The 24,896-nt window shown below is 37.1% G+C and overlaps 1 pseudogene; it reads right to left on the reverse strand.

The window, feature by feature from the left end:
- Positions 1 to 24,896, reverse strand: part of LOC124993682 (serine/threonine-protein kinase PAK 2-like) — a 105,028-nt pseudogene that overhangs the window by 77,064 nt on the left and 3,068 nt on the right.

Consider the following 24,896-nt stretch of genomic DNA (forward strand, 5'->3'; position numbering starts at 1 on the left):
TATTGGATATGCTTTCGATGGAGTTTTTAATTTGTTTTATTGTTTCCTTCATTTCAAGGATTTCTGTTTGTTTTTTTTTTTTCAACATCTCTAAATCATTAAAATGAATTTTTGCTTCCTGTGTTTGCTGTTTTAACTGTCGATTGGAGCGATCATTCAATGCCTGCATTTGTCCTTTCATCTAATCCTTCAATGCCTGCATTTGCTCTTTCATCTCCTTGTTTGCTTCCCTGACGGTTTTGATTATGTACATGCTGAACCTCCTTTCTGACATTTCTAGTGCCATGCTGTCATTGGATATTATTGCTATACCAATTAGGTTTGTTTGGAACATTTTCTTCCCTTGTTTTCCCATATCTTTCTGGTGTCTACCCCTCTAGCAATGAAACTCTGGGATATTGCAGATTTCCTCTATTGACTAATATTGTCTCTGTAGATTTCCAATGACTGATCACTTTGCCTTCAGTAGCCTGCATTCTGGGAGGATCTTGATACTGCAGTGCTCCACTAGGAAGCTGGCCTTCTACAGGTGGTGGCCTTCACGTGGGGTATATTTCCTGGTGGCTCTGAGTTGGTCCCGAGTCTCTCAATACCTCCTCTTCTTGGCTCCTGGTCTTGTCAAAGGTCTTCTAGCCTCCTGTAGGTGTCTCAGGAAGAGAATTGCCCTTCCAATGATGATGGCCATGCCCTCAGGAGTAATTCAAAATGCCTGCACCAGCCTATAAAGAAGCCTTTGGCTAACTTCGTGATGGTGACAAACCTCGGTGTGGTGGTTGGGCGGGGTTGTTCAGTGGTGGCATCTCTATTTGGCCTGGTGGTTGGGAGGGTTGGCTACCTGCTGGCCCGCTCTGCAAGGCAGGCGGGTTGGGTGCCTGCTTGCTACCTCAGCTATACAAGCAGCCTGACTCGCCTGTCAGCTCGCTCTGTGACTATGACCAACCAGTGATGGCACCGACCTCTGAGGAAGCCAGTTTCTGAGAGACCCAAGTCAGGTTCAATATAGTAGCCTGGCAAACCCCTGCTGCATGACAGAGAGTGGGCATAAGTGATTAAGAAACAATTAAGCCTCGAGAAAGTTTTACACAGGAGAAAGAACCTGAGAAAAGGAATCAGGTTCTGCAAGAAATGTAGTGAACTGATTATTTGCTTCTACCTTACATGTGTGGAAAACAAGAAGGTCCCTGGGGTTTAGCCTTCCAGCATGGCCCAGCAATTGCTGTCAATATGCTGATATTCCAGAACAATTGGCTTTCAGCAAACTGACTGGAGCCAACCTTGGACTAAATCCCACCTACAGGAGTTCCAACTGCAGGATTAACTCTCTTAACACTAGCAAACACAGTCTGAGGGAAGCAAACATCACACTACATGGTGTTGAGAAGGGAAGCTCAGGATCTTTTGATCTCCAATAGAAAAAATTCCCCAACTTTTCATAGAGATTTATTTTCACATCTTTTCTTTCCTCTTCACATTTCCACCAATATTGAAAATATCTATTTTTTTATAGATCACTTTATTGATGACTAGGATGTCTGATTAGCATATTTCTCTTTCATTGTATATATTTTTTATTTTAATTATGTTTTTCTCGATCTCTCTTTTTTCTCTTGCTTACAGCTAAACTCTTGCTCCCTCTTCTACTCTTCTTTAATTTTCACTTCTATCTTCTCCTTAATCTTAATCATCACATCTTATACTACTTCTGATCTCCCCTTTCCACCCTTCAAAAATATAAACCACCTAGCATACTTACATTTTTATTGTAGGAAATAACTGTAGCATTTTTGTTTACTGTGACAAAACTGTAAACACCTCCTCAGGAGATAATTTAGTTTGAGGTTGGATATTGTTTGCATTGTTTGAGGCTATTATTTGTCTCTCCATTCAAGGTGAGGAACATGTGTCTCAAGGTAGAAGCTCTAATGCCTCAGATCCGTGCTGAAGGATTGATTGACACCCACACACCAGGAAAAATAAGGAACAAATTATCCTAAATAAACCAAGATGCTCCAGTAATAGAACCACTAATTCCACAGTGGAAGCTATATCAGAGAAGGAGATAAGAATGTACATAGTAAAACTGATCAGCCAGGCAAAGGAAAACTTAAGGAGTGACATTAGACAGAAGAGATAGGAAATGAAAGATCACTTCAATAAAGAGATAGTGATTCTGAAAAATATTCAAGCAGTAATCCTTGGAATGATGCAATCAATAAACCAAATTAAAAATTTATTGGAAAGCATGACAAACAGACTAGAGTACTAGGAAGACAGATTCTTAGGCAATGAAAACAAAAGTTTTCATCCTGAAAATCAAGTTGAACATGGAGAGAAGATGTTGAGAGACCATGAACAGAACTCCCAAGAAATATCAGATAAGGTGAAAAGATCCAACTTAGGATTTAACAGGATAGATGAGGACATAGAAGTTAATCCAAAGGATGCACAAACTTTTCAATGAAATCATCTCAAAAAATTGCTGAAACCTAAAGAATGAAATGGAAAATCAAACACAGGAGTCTTGCAGGACACCAAATGTACAAAACTACAGCAGCCCCACATCAAGGCACATTATAAGGAGAATGACTAACAGTATGAGGAGAGAATCTTAAAGACCATGAGAGATAAAAATTGCATTATGTATAGAAGGAAACCCATTGAAAACTCAGGTCATTTCTCAACCTAGACATTCAAAGATAGTAGTACTGTAATAATACAACACAAGATGTGAAAACAAAAAAGAAAACATGATGAGCAACGACTTTGTATCTGGCAAAATTAAACTTCAGACATGAAAATGAAATAAAAATCTTCCATGATTAAACAAAAGTTAAAAGAATTCACATGTAGAATTTCTGCACTATAGAACATTGTCAACAAAATATTCCATGAGGATGAAATGGAAAAAACAAATGAAAAGGAGCAAAGGAAAAATGTACAACAAAGAATTATGAAGGAAGGAGAAACTTATTCAAATTAAAAACCAGAAATAAACTGAAATGAGCAGAAATACAACTTATATCTCAACAATAGCCTTGAATGTTAATTACCTCCACTCCTTAATCAAAAGATATAGACTGACAGATTGGATGAAAAAGAAGACCCAATAAAAGGGACAAAAAGTCATTCCATACTGCATAAGGGGTCCTCTGTGTACATCAAACAAAACTTTCTCAGATGCAAGAATCAAATAGATGAGAAACAATAATACCTGGTGGATTGAACTTCCCTCTCTCACTACTGGACGGATCTTCAAACCAAAGACTTCACCTGAGGGAAGTGAGTCCAGAGCTGGTATCACTTAATGACATATTTTTGTGACACAGGCTTTAACATGTTTTTCTGAAATGGCTTATTTTTTTCTCCTCATTCTTTTGATTTCTTTGTTTTTCTCTTGAGGTGCTGGGTGTTGAACTAGGCATACACCTAACACTTCTGCAGTCCAACTTAATCTTTATTATACTTAGAGGTCAATAAAATAAAAAAAAAAAAACAAGAATCTCATATTTCTGGCACTCATGCTTTTTAACTTAAAAATATTAGTCTACTGCCTTCTGGTTTTCATTATTGATAGTCTTTTGGGATTACTCCTGTTGCTGTGTTTGAAATATGCTGCTTTTTATCTGTAGCTGCTTTTAAGAGTCTTTCTTCTCATATAGTTTCAACTTGATTTGCTGAGGTATGACTTTTATCAGTTCAACTGGAAGATATCCTTTAATTTTATAATCTTCTTGCCTATTAATACTGAAAATTTTTGCTTGTTTTATTCTATGGCCTTCTCATGTTTGAATTTGTTACTTTTAATAGCATCACTATACCATGTTTGATATGTTTCTATATTATCCTCAGTACCATATTTAATTCTCTGAATAATATTGACTTTTTGAAACACATTGTAGGAAGTTTCATTTGTTTGGTCTTCAATTCATTTCCTAATTCTTTCCTTGTCTTTCTGATTTGATCTTCATTCCACACAAGAGGATTTAAATTGCAGCACAATATGTTATCTTGAATTTCCCAGGTACTTTCTGGCTTCAATTTGTAATTATGCCTGTTCAGTGCCAATAATATGTAATTACATTGTGTATTTTGAACTTTGAATTCTATAGCCATTTACTACTAATCATTACATGCTTAGTCTGGTAATTTAAATATCAGAGTCTTTGAGATCTAAATCTGTTGTAAAATTCAGTGGAAAAATTAAGAAATCCAGAATAAACAAAGCAATTCTTAGCAAGAAATGTGAAGCAGGAGGCATCACAATACCAGACCTTTAATTATATTACAGAGCTGTACTAACAAAAACAGCATAGTGTTGACAATAAAACAGACATGAAAACCAAAGGTACAAAATAAAAGACACAGAGTCATATGTGCATAAATACACTTGATTCATACAAGACAAAAGTTCAAAAACTATTCAGTGGAGAAAACATACCCAATTCAATAAATGGTGCTGGGGAAATTGAAAATTTATATGTAATGAAATGAAAATTATCCCCTCTCTCACCATGCACAAACTCAACTCAATGTGGATCAATGATATATGAATTAGAATAGAGGTCCTTCAAGTAAAAGAAAAAGTAGGTCCAAATCTTCACCATCTTGGCTTAGGATTGGACTTCCTTCACAAGACTCAAAAAGCAGAAGTAAAATCAAGAATCAACCAGCAGCATGGATTCTAACTAAAAAGCTTCTACTCAGCAAAGGAAACAATCAATAATGTGAAGAGAGAGCCTACAGAAAGTAAGGAAATCTTTGCCATCTGCACCACAGAGTATTAATCTCTGGAACATATAAATAACTCAAAAAACTTAACACCAATAAACCAAATAAGCCAATCAATAAATGGGCTAAGGAACTGAACAGATATTTCACACAAAAGAAAAACAATCCATCAACAAATATATGAAAAGATGATTCCAAATCTCTAGGCATTAGAAAATTGCAAATCAAAATTACTCTAAGAATTCATCTCATCCATTCAGACAGGTAATTGTCAAGAATACAAGCAAGAATAAATGTTGGTGAGGATGTAGGGCAAAGGGACAATCATACATTGCTGGTGGGACTGCAAATTGCTGCAACCATTATGGAAAGCAGTACGGAGAGTCCTTCAAAAACTTGGAATGGAAACACCATTTCGCCAATTATCCCACTCCTTAGTCTACACCCAAAGTACTTAAAATCAGCAAAGTAGTGTGATGCAGCCATATCAATGCTTATAGCTTCTCAACTCATAAAAACTACAATATGGAATTAACCTCAGTGCTCTTCAACAGATGAATGCATAAAGAAATGTGGTATATATACACAATAGAATATTACTGAGTCTTAAAGAGGAATGAAATAATGAGTTTACCAGTAATTGGATGGAGCTGGAGAATATCATGCCAAGAGAAATAAGTCAATCCACTAAACAAAAAGTGAAAACTCTTCTCTGAAATGTGGATGTGAATTCACAATAACAGGGGTGGCTAGCAAAGTATAGAGTTTCTTTAGTTTAGGCCAAGGGATTGAAAGGAGGGGCAGTCTTATGGGGATAGGAAGGATAGTTGAATGGTTCAGACATTACCACCCTATGTGCATGTGGGACTACATGATGGATATGATGTACATCATGTAGAACCAGAAACATGAGAAGTTATACTCCATTTACATATAATGTGTCAAAGTGCATTCTATTGTCATGTATAACTAATTAGAACAAATAAAAGAGGAATAATAATTAGTGGCAGCCAGGGACTGGAGGAGGAGGAATGGGAGTTATTCCTTTATGGTGGCAGAGCTTCTGCTTGGAGTGACAAAACTGTTCTGGAAGAGAAGGTTGTACAATATTTTGAGTAATTAATGTCACTGGGATGTCAACTTAACATGTTGAAATGGCAATTTTCATGTCACACGTCTTTTACAACAAGAATCACTTTATTAAAGTTAAGAAACATTTTCATGTTAGAAAATGGAAAAAAGAACATGAACCAAGACAGTGATGTTAATGGTGACTCCTCTTTTCTTTCTTAGCTACCAGGATCAGTGTTGTCAATGTAGATAATGGTTTGGCCAGTTTCAGAAAGGGGTGCTATCAGGAGAAGGGGAGAGAGAAGAGCAGGAAGGTTATCAATAGAGAAACAAAACATTTCCTTTCAACTAAGCCCTGACGTCTACTTATGAATACAAATTTCTTAAAAAATACATATGTTAATAAGTGCCCAAACCACTCCTAATCAGTACATAACTTCCATAGTTGAACAGACAGTTGCTTAATTTTCCTAATTTCCAAACATCAACAGTAAAATAGCTCATAAATACACTCATACCAAAATTCAATGAATATAATATCATAATATAAAACAGTACAAGTATATTAAACTTTTACATACATATATATATATATATATGTTATAGGTGGACACAATACCTTATTTTACTTTTATGTGGTGCTGAGAGTCAAACCAAGGGCCTCACATATGCTAGCAAGCGCTCTACCACCTAGCCACAACCCCAGCCCACAATATTAATGTAGGAGCTGCATTATTCGTAGTTATCAATGAATAACGAAGTGTTATTAACACTATGAAAACTTTCTGTTGGTTATTCAAAAAAATTCAACATTTTCCAAAGTGACATCCCTTCCAAATTTACCTGTAACAATGCTGTGGCTGATCCTCTTTTCTCCACATCCTCTTGTAAACATACAGTTAAGAAATGGTGAAATACTGTGGAAATTATTCCTACTATTGGGAGTTCTGGTATTCCGTTTCTTCTTATGGGTTCTAAAGGTCTAAAAATAGAACATCATCTGTGACCTTCTTTTTGGGGTAATGGAAGGGGGAGTCGGGAATGTGGGGACGATGGCAGGGTTGCTTTATCAGTGAGCTATATCCCATTTTTTTATTTATTTTTGAGATGTGTCTCACCAAATTATTGAGGCTGATTCCAACTTGTGATCTTCCTTCTTTGGCCTCCTGAGTCACCATGATTACAGGTGTGCAACCATTGCATCATGTAGTCCTGAAAGTCTTAATGTAGCTCAACAAAGTTATAATGTATTCTATCAAATTATGGAATTCTTTTGTTTTTTTATTTTTATTTATTGTGTGTGTGTGTGTGTGTGTGTGTGTGTGTGTGTGTGTGTTGCTAGCATCAAATCCAGGGTCTCTGCATACTGGGCAAGCAATCTATCAGTGAACATCAACAGCCCACCTTAATTCTTCAAAGAGAATCACTAATTACTAAAGTTAGGTAGTGATTATTGCTACCCTTTTGGAATTTGTGACCACTCTCCTTCACTTCCTTTGCTCTCTCGCTTGCACTCTCTAATTTTAGTGGGTTCTCAAAGAATTCAACCAGGCATGCTATAGGCAAGTAAGTGCTCTAACACTGAGCTGTACCCCAGCCCTCTCTTTAATTTACATTGAGATAGGGTATCTCTACGTTGCCCAGGCTGGTCTCTAACTTGAGATCTTCCTGCCTCTGCCTCTCCAGAAGCTGAGATTACAGGTGTGTCCCACCAGGCGGGGCAAGATCATCTTTTCTGTGTTGAACAATGAATGCAATGCATCTTGCTTAAGAAAACAAAATCAGCAACAAGTATAAAAACACCACCTATGGTACATAAAAATAAAAACAACAGGGAGGTCAATCTTTCTATAAATGTGTACAATCCTATTAAACATTCCCAATCTATTTAAAAGTAATATTTCAAAACAGTTGGATTTGCTGAAACTCTCTTGCTAAATAAGCTATATGCCAGCTTCATCATTCCTAGTAACAGATACTAAAGTGGCTAGATTGAACAGTGACTTAAAATATAGGTGTTTTCATAATTGAAACAACCCCTCTTCAGAAAATCTTTGTATTCTTTAAGTTTTTATTATTATCCTTAAATTTCTACATATGAAATAATTTCTAATTAATTGACTCTTTTATAGTAAAAATTTAAGTTTGGAAATGAAGCAGACAACACAGACCATCGCTGAGTTGCCATGTGAGACAGGAGGAACACTTTAATAAATCTCACTGACTTCCTTAATTATTGAAGACACAACTAGAGAGCCCTGAAAATGTATTTTCCAAATACCTACCTGATTTAAAATCCTATGCTGTTACCATATTAGACACTCATTTTCTTATTCTTGATATCCTGCATTTCTGTACAGTAGACTTCTCACAAATAATATATATGTGTATATATACTTCTATATATAAATTCATTTTGTTATTTTTCTGTGGTGCTGAGGATTGAGCACTGGGGATTCATGAATGCTACTCAAACACTCTACTACTGTGCTACAACCTCAGCCTAACAAGATTGAAATTTGAAGAAGACCAATATATTCCTTCATGGATGGTCCTTAAAACCTAAAGACACTGTGAAACCCAAGGTCACCTAGATTTTATCCTGCATTAATTTTATTCTAAGACATCAAGCCTCAGACAGAAATTAATTTCAGATTAAGATCTCAAGACTGTTGGAAACCCCTACCTCCACCAGAAGGGATAAGGTTGGGAGTCCATAAAATACTCAAGCTCACTATTATCACCCCAACCACCAAGAGGTCCCCTCTCCTGCCCCCAATCTCCTATGCACCTTGACATCTGACACACTTTACTCTTACTTTTATTTATGTTAATGATCATAAGCATCCCAGGACTCCCAGTTCTCCCCCAGTATTTCCACCCTAATGCCCATATGACTCTGAAGATGCTCCTTACTTTCACTAGCTGTGCTTTCAGGGGCAACATTTCTTCTCACCCAACTCTAGGTCTAGAGATAAAGCAAGTGTCATTTTGGCTTCTCATTGCTCTCTGAAGTCTTCACTGTTCTTTTTCTCTAATATGCAGTCTTTTGAAGACAAATCTACCTTTCCTTGTTTTCAATGCTTATTAAACCCCAGATCATTCCCTCCTCACTCCTTTGGGATCACAGCTCTTTGCATTGTTACCTCTCACATTACTCCTGTCCTGATTGGTGGCTACATCAATAGCTGCACAGATGCCTGCTGCAGTTCATTGTCCTCTGCTCTCATGCTCTCAGGGCTTGCCTTTCTCACCTTATACACTATGTCCTTCCCTCTACCTGGACAGATGCCAGCAACCACCACCCTTACTGTGTTTTTGCCTCTACCTCCTATCTTTTGTACTCCCAGTACTCCAAGGTCAGCAATCCTCTGACTCCACTGGGACCTAAAATCCCATAGGACTTTCAGAGTTCATCGTTCCTTTCACATGTCCCTTCCATGACCCTCTCCCACTCACTTGACAGCATTTATCTGGCTAAGATGTGCTTACAAGTGTGGACTTCTTTCCTGTATCCATCAGCTCAATGTAGTGGATAAGCACCACTTATCTCCAATGGGTGGCATCACTTACCATTGACATCCACTAACCTCATATGGGCTCTGGTGCCTTCAGCAGTCACACTACATCTCCCTACTCCACTCACTCTCCTACTCTCCATTCCTGTCCTAAGACACATGCACTCAGTTGTCATGTCTCCTTAGCTGCCTCTTGACTGTTGGGATTTCTCAGACTTCCCTTGATTTTGGTGACTGTAGAGAGTTTTGAGGAGCCCCAGTCAGGTACTACATAATCCTTTGTAGGATACCCCTCCAATACAATGCGTCTGACTTTGGTATGGTTATCTCACAATTATGGGCTTTTGAGAGGAAGGTCGCAGGATTAACAGTGCCACTTTCTTTACTTTCCTTTTCTTCTCTTGTAGTACTGGCGATTGATCCCAGGAGTGCTCTCCCACTGAGTTACAGCCCCTGTCCTTTTCATTTTAAACTTTGAGACAGGGTATCACTACATTGTGGAGTCTCGCCTCCAAATTGTGACCCTCTTGTCTTCACTAGCTTGGCCACCATGACTGTCAACACTACTCTTTTCATTGCATCATATGAAGGGGACATACTAGCAACATGATTTATGACTGCTCAGGTTGACCTTTTCACCTGACCAATGTCTTGATAAGTATTTCCACTGGGAAGCATCTCTTCCATTTCCATACTCTGTTCACTAGAAGTCACTCTATTCAGTCCATACCTGAGTTATCCTCTACTTCCAGCAGGGTGGAGTATCCACAGAAATGTTAGAATTCCTCATCATGGGTGATTGTTCTGTCTCATTTCCCAAATGGATTTATTCAATTATTTTTATCAGCATGAATTGAAATATTTATTTTAAATTTCGAGGTATAATTCCTTACAACTGTGTATTGATGATCAAATTGCATCTGCTTGGTTAAGCTATACTTTCAGTTACCCCATAAGATATATCTCCCTTGATCTGGCCTCTTTTTAAAATGTAAAGTGTATTTTTAATTGAGTACTAATAATCATATATATTTATAGGGTACAATGTGATGTTTTGATATTTGTACACATTGTAGCATGGCTTTTTCATTTAATGATTTATTTGGGGGGGGCTACTGGTTGAATTTATGTCCTTGCACACTATGTAAATCTACACTACTGTGAAATTTCCAGCCCAGGATTTCCCCCTTTTTTGTTTTTTATTAATCCGTAGCTTTTAGTCACAGCTCTCAAATTTGCCATTTAATATATGCATCTTTCAATGCCCATACTCTTCCCTTCTATCATCAAGTGATACATCCTGTGACACAGGACAAAACCTCTAGGGTTCTTCAGTTGGCCCTGAAGATTCATTGTCATTTTACAAATGCATATCTCCTGTCTTCACCTTTATTATTTTCATGAATCTAATTTTAACTTTTAAAGATATCACATAACAAAATTCATATATTTATCCATATAGTTAGAAGTGCATTCAACTTTCATATATTTGAGAAATCTGTTGTTTAGCTTTTGAAAGGTAGATTTCGGGGTTGATTTTTTTCTTTCAGAACTTCATTCCACATTTACTAAAATACTTGAAACTGTCTCCCAGCTCACTGGTTGTATTGCATTTAAATTTATTTTCCCTCTATCTTTCTATTTCAATGTGACTCATTTCTATTGCTAAGATAATCTATCACTAATCCAACCACAAATATTATAGTTTCCATAATGTGCTAGTCAGTTTTGTGTCAAAGGGACAAAATGCCTGATGACAAAGCTTAGAGGAACAGGTATTTGGCTCACAGTGTCAGAGGCTTAGTCCATAGTACGCGGATTCCATTGCTGTGGGCTCAATGTGAAACAGAACATCATGAGAGAGGGCTTGAAGGAGGACTGCTGTTCTGCTCAAGGTGGCCAGAAAGCACAGAGTGGGAGAACGGGAAAACAGAGAACAGGGAAAATGAGCCCTTGGAGGGCAGCCTCCAGGGTCCCATCTCATCCAGCCACACTCCTACTGGTACCACCCAGTGCATTCAAACTAGGAGAGACTGACTGGTGATGACTCTCCCAATGCTCTCATTTCACTTACAAATAGTCCTGCATTAACACAGGAGCTCTTCAGGGACACTTCATATCCAAATCACAACACAAAACTAACTTACATTTGGGTCTTTTAAAAATACATCTTCCAAATATCTGGCTCTTTATTACTTGGACCATAATTATAAAAACTATTTTACTGACCTTGTGTGCTAATTTTTTTTTTCTGTGTCACTTCTGGGTTGTTTCAGCTGAATATTGCTCCTCAAGATGAACTTGGTTTTCCTACCCCTTTGTCTCTCAAAACTTTGGATATCTGGGTGCTTGTTAGTCCTGGCCACTTCGGGATTCCTATATATATTCTCTTATATTTTCCAGGCTGATCAAAGCTTCTTTTCTTTGAATGACTGACCTATATAACCATGGAGGCCATACAGGAGGTAGAGTGTTTTTCTGGCTCTCTTCATCTTTGAACAGTCTTGATGATCTCCTCTTCATTTCTTCCCCTCGAGGTGATCTTAACATATCTTTTGTTTTTCCCTGTTTCACATGCCTGTGCCTCAGCCAGGTCAGGCAAGATTCTCACATGTCTTGTCTGCCTTCATCTTGTGGGTGTGTTTCATGAGAATCTGCTTTGTTTTGGGTCATGGCCCTTCATCTTCTGGACAGGCTCTGATATACGTGGATCTTCTTAGATTCCTGGTATCTTGAGAGCACCTGATGCACAATACTCACCCTTCTCATGTAGGATTCCTTTCTCACCAATGCCTGGACCACTGCCCTACCTGCAGGCCAAGGTGCTTTTCCACATTGAGCCTGGGAATGCACAGTCCAACTCATACATGACCAGCACATCTGTGTCAGATTCTGGATCTACTGATAGTTGATGACATGTGGGATTTAACTTGTTTCACAGGGGTACAACAAGACTTCTCTTGGAGACAGCAGAAGATGCTGAAGACTAGCCTCTTCTGAGGCCTGAGTATAACCATGCCTGTAGTTGTGGCCATATAAATATTACTGAGGTGTGTTCTGGGATTAACATATAAGCTATTAGGGTCTTATTTCTGATATTTGTGAGGTAAAACTGAAACAGTTTTTAATTTAAGAGTGATTAATCTCCCATCATGGAGACAAGGCTCTTGTGAGTCTACTACTCAGTATATGTGAAAGGCTATGTTTTCCATGGTGGCTGATGGAAACATGTACTAACCCAGGGTCTGCACATGTGGCAGGAGCTTCTCTTTCCCATCTAGTTTCTCTGAGCTTGGGATCTAACTATGTTACCCAGACTTGAGCTACATGATCCCTCAGACTTCTAACAGGCTGGGACGAGCGTGGGCACCATCTCACCCAGTCCTGGGGTTTGTTTCTAGTGATGGAGGTTGAACGGAGGGTTTTGTGCATGCTAGGCACGTACTCTACCACTGAACAGTACCTCAGCCCAGTCCTTTCCTACCTGATCAGATAATTATACATCAGAGTTCTTCTCACCAATTGGTTCTTCACACCATTCTTTGCTGAGTGCTTAAGGGGGGCCATCCACAGGGCTTGGGATGCTTCAGCTTTCCTCCTATCACAGGTTTTCCATCAATGCCCCATTTGGAAACTAGGCCTGGAAACTTAGGGCAGTTGTAGCATTGACTTCAGTTGCTACTCACTTTCAGACATCACTGTCCTTCATTCATTGTATTCTGCAGTTTCTAGAAAACCACTGATTCATATAATGTAGTTTCTAGGAGAAGATCAGGTAGGGGTGTTTATCTGGTCCCTGTTACATGATTTCGATAAGATGAAGTCCCTGTTCATCAAGTTTTCACCAAAATTACATCTAAATTGATCAAGGTTCAGTCTTCATCTTAATGGGAGTAACTGTACTGTCTGCCAAGCAGATCTCTCCCTCACTTTATGTCTGTGGATTTCAAGGTATATATTTATCTAGTTTTACTTATATTTCCTACCATTCCTTCTTAGACTCCTTGTAGGTTTAATTCATCAACCCTTAGATATGACCTGTGTCAGGGTGCCAGCTCTCTTTTTGTCTGTCTATACCCACTTGGGCTTGTGTCCTCATCCTGCCTTGCAGCTTTAGGAAATATCTGTAGCTAAGGAGCCTCAAGTTTCTATCAATCACCTGGATCCCACACCTGCATAACCCACACCCTATCAACATATCCACTTGACCATCTCAGTAGGTGTCCTAATCTTAACATGTCTAAATACATCAAAATATTGTCCACTAACCTCACAAACAACCGCCAAACATCTCCTCTCTTCTGCACTCTTTTCCATCTCAACTAAGGAAACTTCCATTTCACCCTTCACCTTGCTTACTCTAAACTCTTGGAAAAAATCACAACTCTTCTTTTACATAGACTCTCCTGTCAAAATACATGCAGAATCTGATGATTTTTTTGTATCATCTCCATGATTCCATTCTGATCTATATTACTGTTATTTCTGACCTGACTTATTACAACAGTTGCCTAACTGGTCTTCCTGCTTCTCCCTTTGACTTCCTTGAGAAATTCTCCTTAACAAAGTAACTATGTGTGCCTCTTAAAATTTAAGTGAGACCATTTCATGCCTCTACTCAGAACACTCCAATGGTTTCTCCATATATAGAGTAAAAGCCAGAATTTCCATCTGAGATAAAATTCAGAATGCTCACAAAGCACTACACAATGCCTCATTTCCCTGACCACCTTATGTGTATTGTTTGCTCAGTGCACTGTAACTATGCTGAAATCCTTAAAGATCTTCGAATGCACCTAGAACATTCCTGGTTCAGGGGTTTTGTAATTGTTCCATCTTCTCCTTGGCATGATCTTCTCTAGGTAAATAAGCATCATGTTCTTACATCCTGTGTCCACATTTCTCCTCAGTGAAGCACTACAAATGCATGCTTTTACAAGGAAACCCATGCCTGACTCTCTCTCTCTCCCCATTTACTTGGCAGAGCTCTTAAAGAGTCCATTGCTTTATCCATTCATCTGTGTAAGGGCATCTCTGTTGATTCCTGAGTTTAACTAATGTGTATCGAGCATGCATTCTACCCTCATGTAAAACTCATCAGAACAAACTAAAAATCAAAGGTAAAAGAAAGAGTTGATTCTTAATGAATTATGCTAATTTACCTTATTGTTTCTCTCCTTCCAATAGAATATAGGTACTACAACAGCAGGAATTTTTGTTGGTTCTCTAGACAGCAAATTAAATACTGCCTAGCACAAGGCAGGTACAAAATTTAATATTGACTTAATGATTATATGAAACTAGAGGTTTTTGAAACTTGTTTTGAAATCACCTGAAAAGTATTATAGGTGCTTACATGAACTGGAATCTTTGGCAGTGGGGTAAAAAGCATTCAGGAAAGAATATCCAAATCCCATTTCCTCTGTTGTCTGGCCTTTGTTTTGCTGAGCCTAATACTTTCAAGGGTCAATGTTACACACTCATCACAACCTCCTTCCCTGTTATGGCCAAATAATATTCCACAGTTCATCAAATGACTGCTAATGGGGTGGTTGACACTTTTTGCTCTTCTCTATAATACTGCTATGAACAGTTTGTGCAAGTTTTGTGTGCATATATGCTATTGCTACCTTTTTCCTTTTCAAGGTGTTGTGGATGGAACACAGGGCAATGTGCATGCTGGGCACTGAACCACTGAGCTACTTCTCCCACTCCATGGACATATGCTTTACATTCTCTTAAATATATACCCTGCTAGTGAAATTGCTAGGTCATGAGGTAACTGAATATTAACATTCATAAGGACTGTCAAATTGTTTCTAAAGCACTTATTTATATTCCCACCAGCAGTATATGAGAGTTCCAATCTTGTCTTTTTTAATTTTATTTTTGTAGTACTAGGAGTTGTTCTTAGAAGTGTTCTTCTAAAAAGTACATCCATAGCCTGCCTTTTTTTTTTTTTTTTATTTTGAGAAGGAGTTTAGTGAGGATCCCCAGGCTGCCTTAAAACTTTCAATCCTCCTACCTCAGCCTCCTGAGTCCCTGGGATTACAGGTGTGCACCACTGAACCTGGCCAACAATTCCCATTGTCCCACATTCTCACCAGCACTGATTGTTGTCTGACATGAGGTGTAAAGTGGTGTTCTCTGGTTTTGGTTTATATTTCCTTAATAATTAATGATGTGGGGTCACAACACAGGTGGGATGATGGGCAAAGTTCTTCACCTCAACAGCTAGAGTATTTATATTTGTTTAAAGTCTACTCTGTTTGAGAATGGACATGAAATGTGTCAGTTATATACCTTTCTTAGAGGTGTCATCATGCTTTCCTCTGTTCTGGACATTAATTTTCAGAGGCTGAAGATGGAAGTTGATAACATGATTTCCATATCTAGGGCACAAAGATGTGTAGGAAAGGTACCTCTAACTTTGTAGTAAAAGCATCTATGGCTGGAGGTGTGGAGAAGTGGGACATGCTTGCCTGGCATGTGCCAGGTCCTGGGTTCCATACCCAGCAACATAAAATAAATAAAATGAAAGATCCATTGACAACTAACCAACTTATTTTAAAACAAAGGTATCCAACTAGGGTACAACAACTATGTGCAAAGTTGAGACTATTCTTCCATTTACTCCTACCAAGAAACCGTACTGCTTACTAATAAAAATCTACACTCTTTAGCCTATACATTCAGCTTTATAAATAAAAAGTAATTTGGTGTGTAGATTCAAAATATGGGCAGATTAGGTTTTCTTAAGTTTTGATTATAAATTCTTGATCAATGAACAACAGAAGGAAGTTCAATCAACATCTTAAGGAAAAGTTGGCATTAAATTGATCTTACCCTTGAGGGACCTTCCCGGAAGTATGGAGGCTCTCCTTGGACCATCTCAATAGCCATGATACCCAGAGACCAGATATCCACTTTAGGGCCATAACTTTTCCCTCTAACCACTTCTGGTGCCATCCAGCAAGGTGTTCCAAGCACAGAAGTGTGTTTATTCCGCTCAGGGTGATGTGAGCACAGAACCCAAAGTCGGCTAAGATACAAAAATGAAATATCTAGAGTTAATAGTTCTAGGAATGGTTTTATAAGAGAGCTCACCACAGATGACATAATTACATTTTGACTATTAGGTGCTTTTTTTTTTTTTTTTTTTAAAAGAATTTAATAATAAACTAATCCATACTAGGATTAATATATATTGATGATGTTACATACTTCCAATTTTGCTTTTCCTTCCTACAATAAAGAGCAAATTATTAGGAGGGTTTTTATCCTGAAGAATATATTTTATTCAAAATGTTATATTAAGACTAAAAGAGATCCAAAAAGCAGGGAAAAATCACCAAAGGTGGACACCAAACCAAAATGCAGTGAACAGCCAAAGTTCAAGACATTGAAACATCTTTAGAAGAAAATAAAGAGAAACTAGTATGATTAAGCATACAATTTAGCAGAGAGCTTAGAAGAGAAAAAACATATTTAAATGCAGGTGCACTGTCAAGGTACTTACCACCATTAATCTACTCCAACTATCTCAAGTATAACTGAGGAATAGAAAACCTACATTAGTACTTGAGATTGATTTTGTGCAGAGTCAGGATGTGTATTTACGGTCTTCCCTTCTACTGTTAAAGCCATTCAATCACTTATGAACTACTGACATCAGGTCCATAACCTTCAGCCTCTTTTGTATTTACATAGGAATGAATAATAGCTATGAACTGCTTGATTGCTTTTACCTAACTAGGATATTTTGTAAGGTATTTTTTTCAGAGATTCTTCCATATTAGTACATTTATGTGCCTCATTTAAAAATGATATTAGAGTGTATAAATATACCAAAGTACCATTCTTTTATTGTTTGACATTTAACATATTTTTAGTTTTTCTGTACCATGTTGCAAAGAATATACTTTTACTAATTGTGTTGCATAAATGCAGTAGTTTATAAGGGTGAATATGAGAAGACTAATGTTAGGAAAAATAATGATTATAATGAAATGCATGTTTATAAAACCCCAGTACCATTCCAAGTACCTTGTAAAAATATCTAATCCTCATAATAACTATAAGAAATAAGTTATCCCCAGCACCGCAAAAAAAATAAATAAATAAATAAGAGAAATAGGTAATTTTTTTCCTACAGGTTGTGGGAAATTTACATTTTCTTTGAATTGACACTTACACATTGAACCACATCTCCAGACTTTTAAAATTATTTTATTTATAGAAAGGGTCTGAGTAAGCTGATTTAGGACCTTGCTATGTTGCTGAAGCTGGCTTTGAACTTTCAATCCCCTGCCTCATCCTCCAGTGTTGCGGAAATTATAGGGGTGTGCCGGCAAGCCAAACATGGGTGATTTCTTTTGAATTTATTCATTTCTGTGTGTGTGTGTATGGGTGGGTCTGTGTGTGTGTGTGTGTGTGTGTGTGTGTGTGTGTGTGTGTGTTAGAGGTAAATTAATTCCAGGGTCTTTTGCATAATAGGTAAGTGCTTTACCATGATCTTTAACCTCAGCCTCACATACAGTTTTTTTATTTTTTTTTGTGGGGGGCGTTTTTCCAGGGATGGAACCCACGATTGCTTGACCACTGTATATATTTTCAGATAGGGTCTCACTAAGTTGCTTAGGGCTTCACTAAGTTGCTGAGGCTGGCTTTGAACTTGTGATCCTCCTGCTTCAGGCTCCAAAATCACTGGGATTATAGGCATGCCACACTGTGCCCAGCTCAAGTTATGCTCTCTATTTTTTTAAATATCTTTAGTTGTCAAAGGATGTTTTATTTTGTCTATTTTTTTTATATGCAGGGGTGAGGATTGAACCCACGCCTCACCCATGCCAGGCAAGCTCTCTACCACTGAGCAACAATTCCAGGCCCTGCTTACTATTGCAATTATTCTCATTGTCAATTACGGGAAAACAAGGCATATATAGTTTTAGTTAATTCACCTAAGTTCATTTACATAGTAAAGTCCAAGTCATCACAAAAAATTATCCAATAATGGGTGTGATTATCTACTTCCAACTTTCCCACTAAGATAATTCAAAGATACAATCTTATATTTTGAGGACCTGATGGAATAACCATTAGAGGTTGTAGTTTCATAGTTGTACTTGAGACCTACAGAGGGCAGGGCAGGAATTCAGAGATTATGAACACAGCGAAGAAGTTCAGGATGATTTTCATGACTCTACTGTGTCTCAAGGAGAAAAAACTTTGAAAAGTGGGATATGTTCCTTGTCATCTCTGACATCATGGTCATATAGCCTTCTCCTTGTTGAGGCTATACTGTACAAATCTCAGATATTGATGAAGAGTACAATCAGAAAAACTAGTCCAACAGATGGCAGGAACAAATTCAAATTAGTCTCTTCAAAATAGCATCAATGCTATGAGAGTCTCAGGCATTGTTTTTTGACATTTTCATCTTTAAACTCCTTAATATTCTGAAGTTGGTACTATTATCCTCCTAAGTAAATAAATGGGAAAAGAGACACAAAGAGATTAACTTGCCCACCATTATTCAGCAAAGAGTAGCAAATCTGCTGTTTAAACCCAGTCTAGTTCCCAGTCCATGGCCTTTACCACTTGATTCTTTCCCTTCCTTATATTAATTTTGAAAAATGTTAACAGAAAAGATTTTACATTAAAAAGAGAGGAAAGTGCAAAAAAGTAAATGCTTTTCTTCACTTGTTACTCACTAATTTTCACTGATCCATCCATTCCCAAAAGGACATTGTCACTTTTGATGTCTCTGTGAATCACATGATTAGCATGTAAAAACTCCAATGCCTGTAAGCACTGAACAAAAGAAAACGCATATCAATGAACATTCCTGAAAAGTCCCAATACCTAGTTCCCAGAGTAGTTACAGTAGTACTTATGGCTTGAGCACTACCTCTAGCCCTCACCTAAACCCCTGCAACACTGAACATTTATAAAGAAAAATCTCCTCTCAAATGCAAAGTGCTGAAAATATAATATCTTAATTAGTAGCAATATCCCTGCCATACTCTGATCTCATCTGGAGACCTTATTAGATAATCTCTCATCAGGACTTTTTTTCCTAGTGACTTTTTTGTTTGTTTGTTTTAGGTGAGGCCTTTCTGTGTTGGCCAGAATGGCTGAGACTGCAGACATCTGCCAATTCCAAGGTGGGGATCAAATCCAGGGCAATGTGTATGCTACACAAATGGTCTACAACTGAGTTACAGCCCCAGTCTGTGCCATGGATTTTTAAACTTAGTCTTCAGTACTCTCTTATAAAATGATGGATGAGTCCATACAACCTCTAGGCTTTTCAGGTTTAAATGCCTAACAGCACACAGTACTTGATAAATAAGCATAAATTCTTTAGAAAATACTTCAACAGTTGAGAATAAACTTGCAGTTATTTGCACTTGAACCCTAAGGTACTCAGAAGTCTAAACATATGAGCCCCTGAGAGAAGCAGGTATTAATGAGGGTGGTCTGGTTGCATTCAGGGAATTGTCAAGGTGATGAACCAATGTCCTCTTCATTTCTTCTCTGGTAGATTTTATGTTAACCTATATGCACAATCTGGCATCACTAATGAAATAGTATGTTAGTGGTAGTGCTCATTAGTAAAGAACTTGCCTAGCATATGTGAGATTCTAGGCCTGATCCCCAGACCTGAAACGAACAAAAGAAACAGTCACACAGAAAACCACCACAATTAAAAGTAAATACATGGAATGATGTCCTTGTCTCCACTTACAACAGAAAACATTTTTTGAAAGAAAGTAAGAATAAATTCTTCCCTTCCTTAACAACAAAAAGACGATGAAATTTTAAAATTTTCTTTTCCCAGTGGTTTCTGAATATGAACTAAAAGGATGATGGTACATTTGGAAATAGTTAGTTGTATTTTATTCTTATTACCATTAGGGTAGAACAACAAAGTCTGCACATTATTTCTAACTAATAAGAATCTCATTTGAAATATTATAATGTAAAATAAAAAATATCAAAGACACTGACAAATTTTTAGAGATTTACGATCCTCCCAAACTGAGTCATGAAGACGTACACAATTTAAACACATCAATTGCAAGCACTGAATTAGAAGAAGTCATCAAATTCTACCAACCAAGTAAAGGCTAGCAGCAGATGGATTCTCAGCCGAATTCTACAAGACCTTTAAAGAAGAACTAATACGAGTACTCCTCAAAGTATTGCAGAGAATACAATAGAGGGAACCCTTCCAAACTCATTCTATGAAGCTAGTGTCACTCTAATACCAAAACCAGACAAAGATGTATCACAATAGCTTCAGAAAAAAATGCTTGTCAATCAATCTAAAAAAAGAGGTGAAAGAGCTCTACAATGAAAACTGTAGAACACTAAAGGAAGAATTTGAAGAAAACCTTAGAAGATTAAATATCTCCCATGTTCCTGGATAGGCAGACTTAATCTCGATCAAAGTGGCCATTCTACCAAAGGCGCTATGGAGATTCAATAAAATTCCAATTAAAATCACAATGAAATTCCTCATAGAAATAGAAAGCAATCATGAACTTCATCTGGAAGAATAAGAAATCTCGAATAGCCAAAACAATCCTGAGCAGGAACAATGAAGCAGGAGGTATCACAATACCAGAACTTAAACTACACTACAGAGCAATAAAAATAAATGGCATTTTATTGGCACCAAAATAGACAGGCAGACCAACGGTATGGAAGAGAAGACACAGAGACAAACCCACATGAATACAGTTACTTCATACTAGACAAAGGAGTCAAAAACATTCAATGGAGAAAAGATAGCCTGTTCAACAAATGGTGCTGGGAAAAATGGAAATCCATATGCAGTAAAACTAAATTAAAACTCTATTTCTCACCCTGCACAAAACTCAACTCAAAATGGATCGAGGACTTAGCAATTAGACCAGAGACCATGCACCAAATAGAAAACAATCTGAATATTCATCATGTTGCCTTAGGATCAGACTTCGTTAACAAGACTCCCAAAGCACAAGAAATCAAAGCAAGAATCAATAAATAGAATGGACTCAAACTAAAAAGCTTTTTCTCAGCAAGGGATTCAATCAATGACATGAAAAGAGAGCCTACTGAGTGGGAGAAAATCATTTCCACATGAACTTCAGATACACCACTAATCTCCAAAACTTATAAAGAACTTACAAAACATTACGCCAAAAATACAAAGAACCCAATCAATAAATGGGCCAAGGAACTGGACAGACATTTACGGAAGAAGATATAGAAGCAATTAATAAACATGAAAAAGTGTTCAACATCCCTAGTAATTAGAGAAATGCAAATTGAAACAACTCTAAGATTTCATCTTACTCCAATTACAATGGTTATTATCAAGAACACAAACAATATTAGATGTTGGTGTGGATATGGGGAAAAAGGCAAACTTTTATAATGCTGGTGGAGTTGCAAATTGGTGCAGCCACTCTGGAAAGTAGTGTGGAGAATCCTCAGGAAACTTGGGATGGACCCACCTTTGAACTGATTTATCCAAATCCTCGGTTTGTACCCAAAGGACTTATCATTAGCATACTACAGTAACCCAGCCACATCAATGCTTTTAGCAGTTCAGTTCATAAGAGGTACATTGTGGAACCAACCTAGATGCCCTTCAACAGATGAATGGATGAAGAACCTGTGGTATATATACACAGTGGAATATTATTCATCCATAAAGACCAATAATATTATGGCATTTGCAGATAAATAGATGGAATTGGAAAATATCATGCTAAGTGAAATAAGCCAATCCCAAAAAACCAAAAGCCAAATGTCTTCCATGATAAGTGGAAGATGATATATATTGGGGGTGAGGGGTTGCAAGGTAGAGAAAAATGGAGGAACGTTATGCAGTGGGAAATGAGAGGGAGTGGGTATGTAAAATGGTGCAATGAGACAGAAGTCATTACCCTATGTACATCTATGATTACACAAATAGTATGAATCTACATCATGCACAAACATAGAAACGAAATGATGTACCCCATTTGTGTACAATCAATCAATATGCACTCTGTAAAAATAAAAAAAAGTAAGAAAAATTCTTCCCTTCCGTAAATACAAATATAAGATGAGTTTTTAAATTTTTCTGTCCCCTATGGTCTCTGAATGTAAACTAAAAGGATAAATGATAAATTTGGGAAAAGTTAGCTGTATTTTTATTCTTATTAATATCAGAGTAGAAAAATAAACTCTGCTCATTATTTCTAACTCCTAAAAATCTCATTCAAAATATTCTACTGTAATACAAGGAAAAAAGAACATATAAATGGTATCATCATATCATTTTTACCAGGTCTTTACTAAGATTCTTGAAAAGAATAAAGTCACAGAAAATCACTGGTACAAAGAAGCAGAAATAATCTCGTCAGCATTTAAATATTTTGGAACTTCAAAGAAGACATAAGTAAATGTCATTAGAACAATTCCTAAAACTGATTTCATATCAACTATGAAAAATTTGAAAAACAAATAAAGAGTAAATAGATAAATTCTTGTAAAATTTTGATTAGTTTTTAGGGTGTCAAACAACATTTGTTAAGGGATATAATATGCAGAACTATGAAAGAGTCCTGATTTCTTCTTTAACCATTTTGTGGAACACATCTCATAATTATATTTTTTCAGAATGTTGCCTTAATGAAAATAATTCACTACATATTACACAAATTTTATAATTCACTATGTATTATAGAACTGTCTCTCATAAATTTTTCTAATTTTGTCATTCATGACAATGATCCCTGTGACTTCAGGAAAAGTCCTGTCAGGTTCCATGACAATAAGCAGACCATATAAAGTCTTCTTTGTAGAAAAGTTAAAGACACACAGATGAAACACTTGTTGTTAGTTAAGACTTGAGCAATTAGGAAAATTCTACTAACATAAGCAAACAATACATCAAGAATTCATTAAAAAATATAAACAACCAATTTTTTCAACTTCAGTGAGCTCAATGAAGCCAGAATCAGATAGAATCATATTAAAGTTAAACATATGTCTTAGATTGTCCATTTTAGTTCTAGTTTCCATTTGGGGAGGGGGAGAGGATGGGGGGTGAGGAGAGGGTAATGGGGATATATCTAAGAGAGATTTTACCACTGACTACACCTCCAGCCCTTTTTATTTTTTCTTTGGAGATAGGGTCTTACTAAGTTGCTTAGGCCCTTGATAAGTTGTTGAGGCTGGCCTTGACATGGTGATCCTCCTTCCTCAAACTCCTGAGTCACTGGGATTATAAGCATGTACCACCACACCTGGCTGATGGGCATGTTTTTAACAGCACCCCATTGATTCTCCATTTTCCCTGTCTGGATGGTAAACTATTGTGGTGTCTACAATGAGATTAACCTGTGAATTTAATTATTCAAAGGCCTTAACCAGGCATGCTTGTAATCACAGTCCCAACTCACAGGGGGGTAGGAGGATTAAAAATTCCAGTTCAGCCTAGGCAAAGTTGGAGATTGCCTTAGAATAAAAAAAAAGATGAAGATAAAAAGGACTGGGAATGTAGCTCAGTGGCAGAGAGCACCTGGTTTCAATTCCCATTAACACACTCACAAAAAAAGGCCTATTCTTCATTCCCAAGTTATCCTACACATGAAATGCTGGAAATGGCATATGAGAGAAAACAATATGGAATTCCTTGCAGAAAATGTGTATGATAAAATTGACTGTTCAGAAAACCTTTCCTCCATTCATCTATTGCTCACACATCACCCTACTTTATCCAAAATAGAGCAAATGTACCTCTCTGCACACAGCAGCAATCTGTGCTTCATACATACATGTTTCTGTGATCGACATCAGTAAGTGGCCCACCAGAAAGGTACTCCATGACTACAAACAAATCATCTACTAACAGGTAACTACAAATAGACCATGAAAAACATATTCACATTTTAAGTTTTCTAAATATGTGGCACTCTATGTTCAACAGTTCAAATGTTAAGCACCATAAGAAGAACACTGGAGAACTGATAGTTGGAGACCTAAGAAGAAAACTGGAAAGTTACTATGTAACAGCACAAACAAGTACTCAGGGGTCATTCGGATATTCATTATGATTTTTATGTCACAGTTTTCCCATAATAATTGTCAACGTGTAGAAATAAGACTTTCCCATCCAAAATAACCCTATCACATGGGAATTATTGATCTTCTTTTGCAGATATGCTGACAGAGGCTGGAGATGTTAGTTAGCTCATATGAGGTCACATAATAAGTGACAGAATCAGCATCTGAAGTCAAGTTCTATGGATTCCAAATCCTATGGCTTATCTTAACCACCATTCTATGCTGACTTGAAATATTTGAAAGGAAGAAAAATATACTTGAAAGGTTATTTCTATGAATGCAGATCCCAGAATTAGGGCTAAAGTATCATAATAGTTTATCATTTCTCCATCCTAAACAAATTTATATGTGGAAGAAAATCTCCTGTAACACCCTAATAAAACCACTAGTATCATTTTTTACTACTCAACATTCATTCAGAAATATGAAGAGTTTTTTAAAGAATTGAATAACATACTTAGTTTTCCATTC

This window comes from Sciurus carolinensis, chromosome 9 (genome assembly GCF_902686445.1).
Source record: "Sciurus carolinensis chromosome 9, mSciCar1.2, whole genome shotgun sequence".
In the NCBI taxonomy this organism is placed as follows: domain Eukaryota; kingdom Metazoa; phylum Chordata; class Mammalia; order Rodentia; family Sciuridae; genus Sciurus; species Sciurus carolinensis.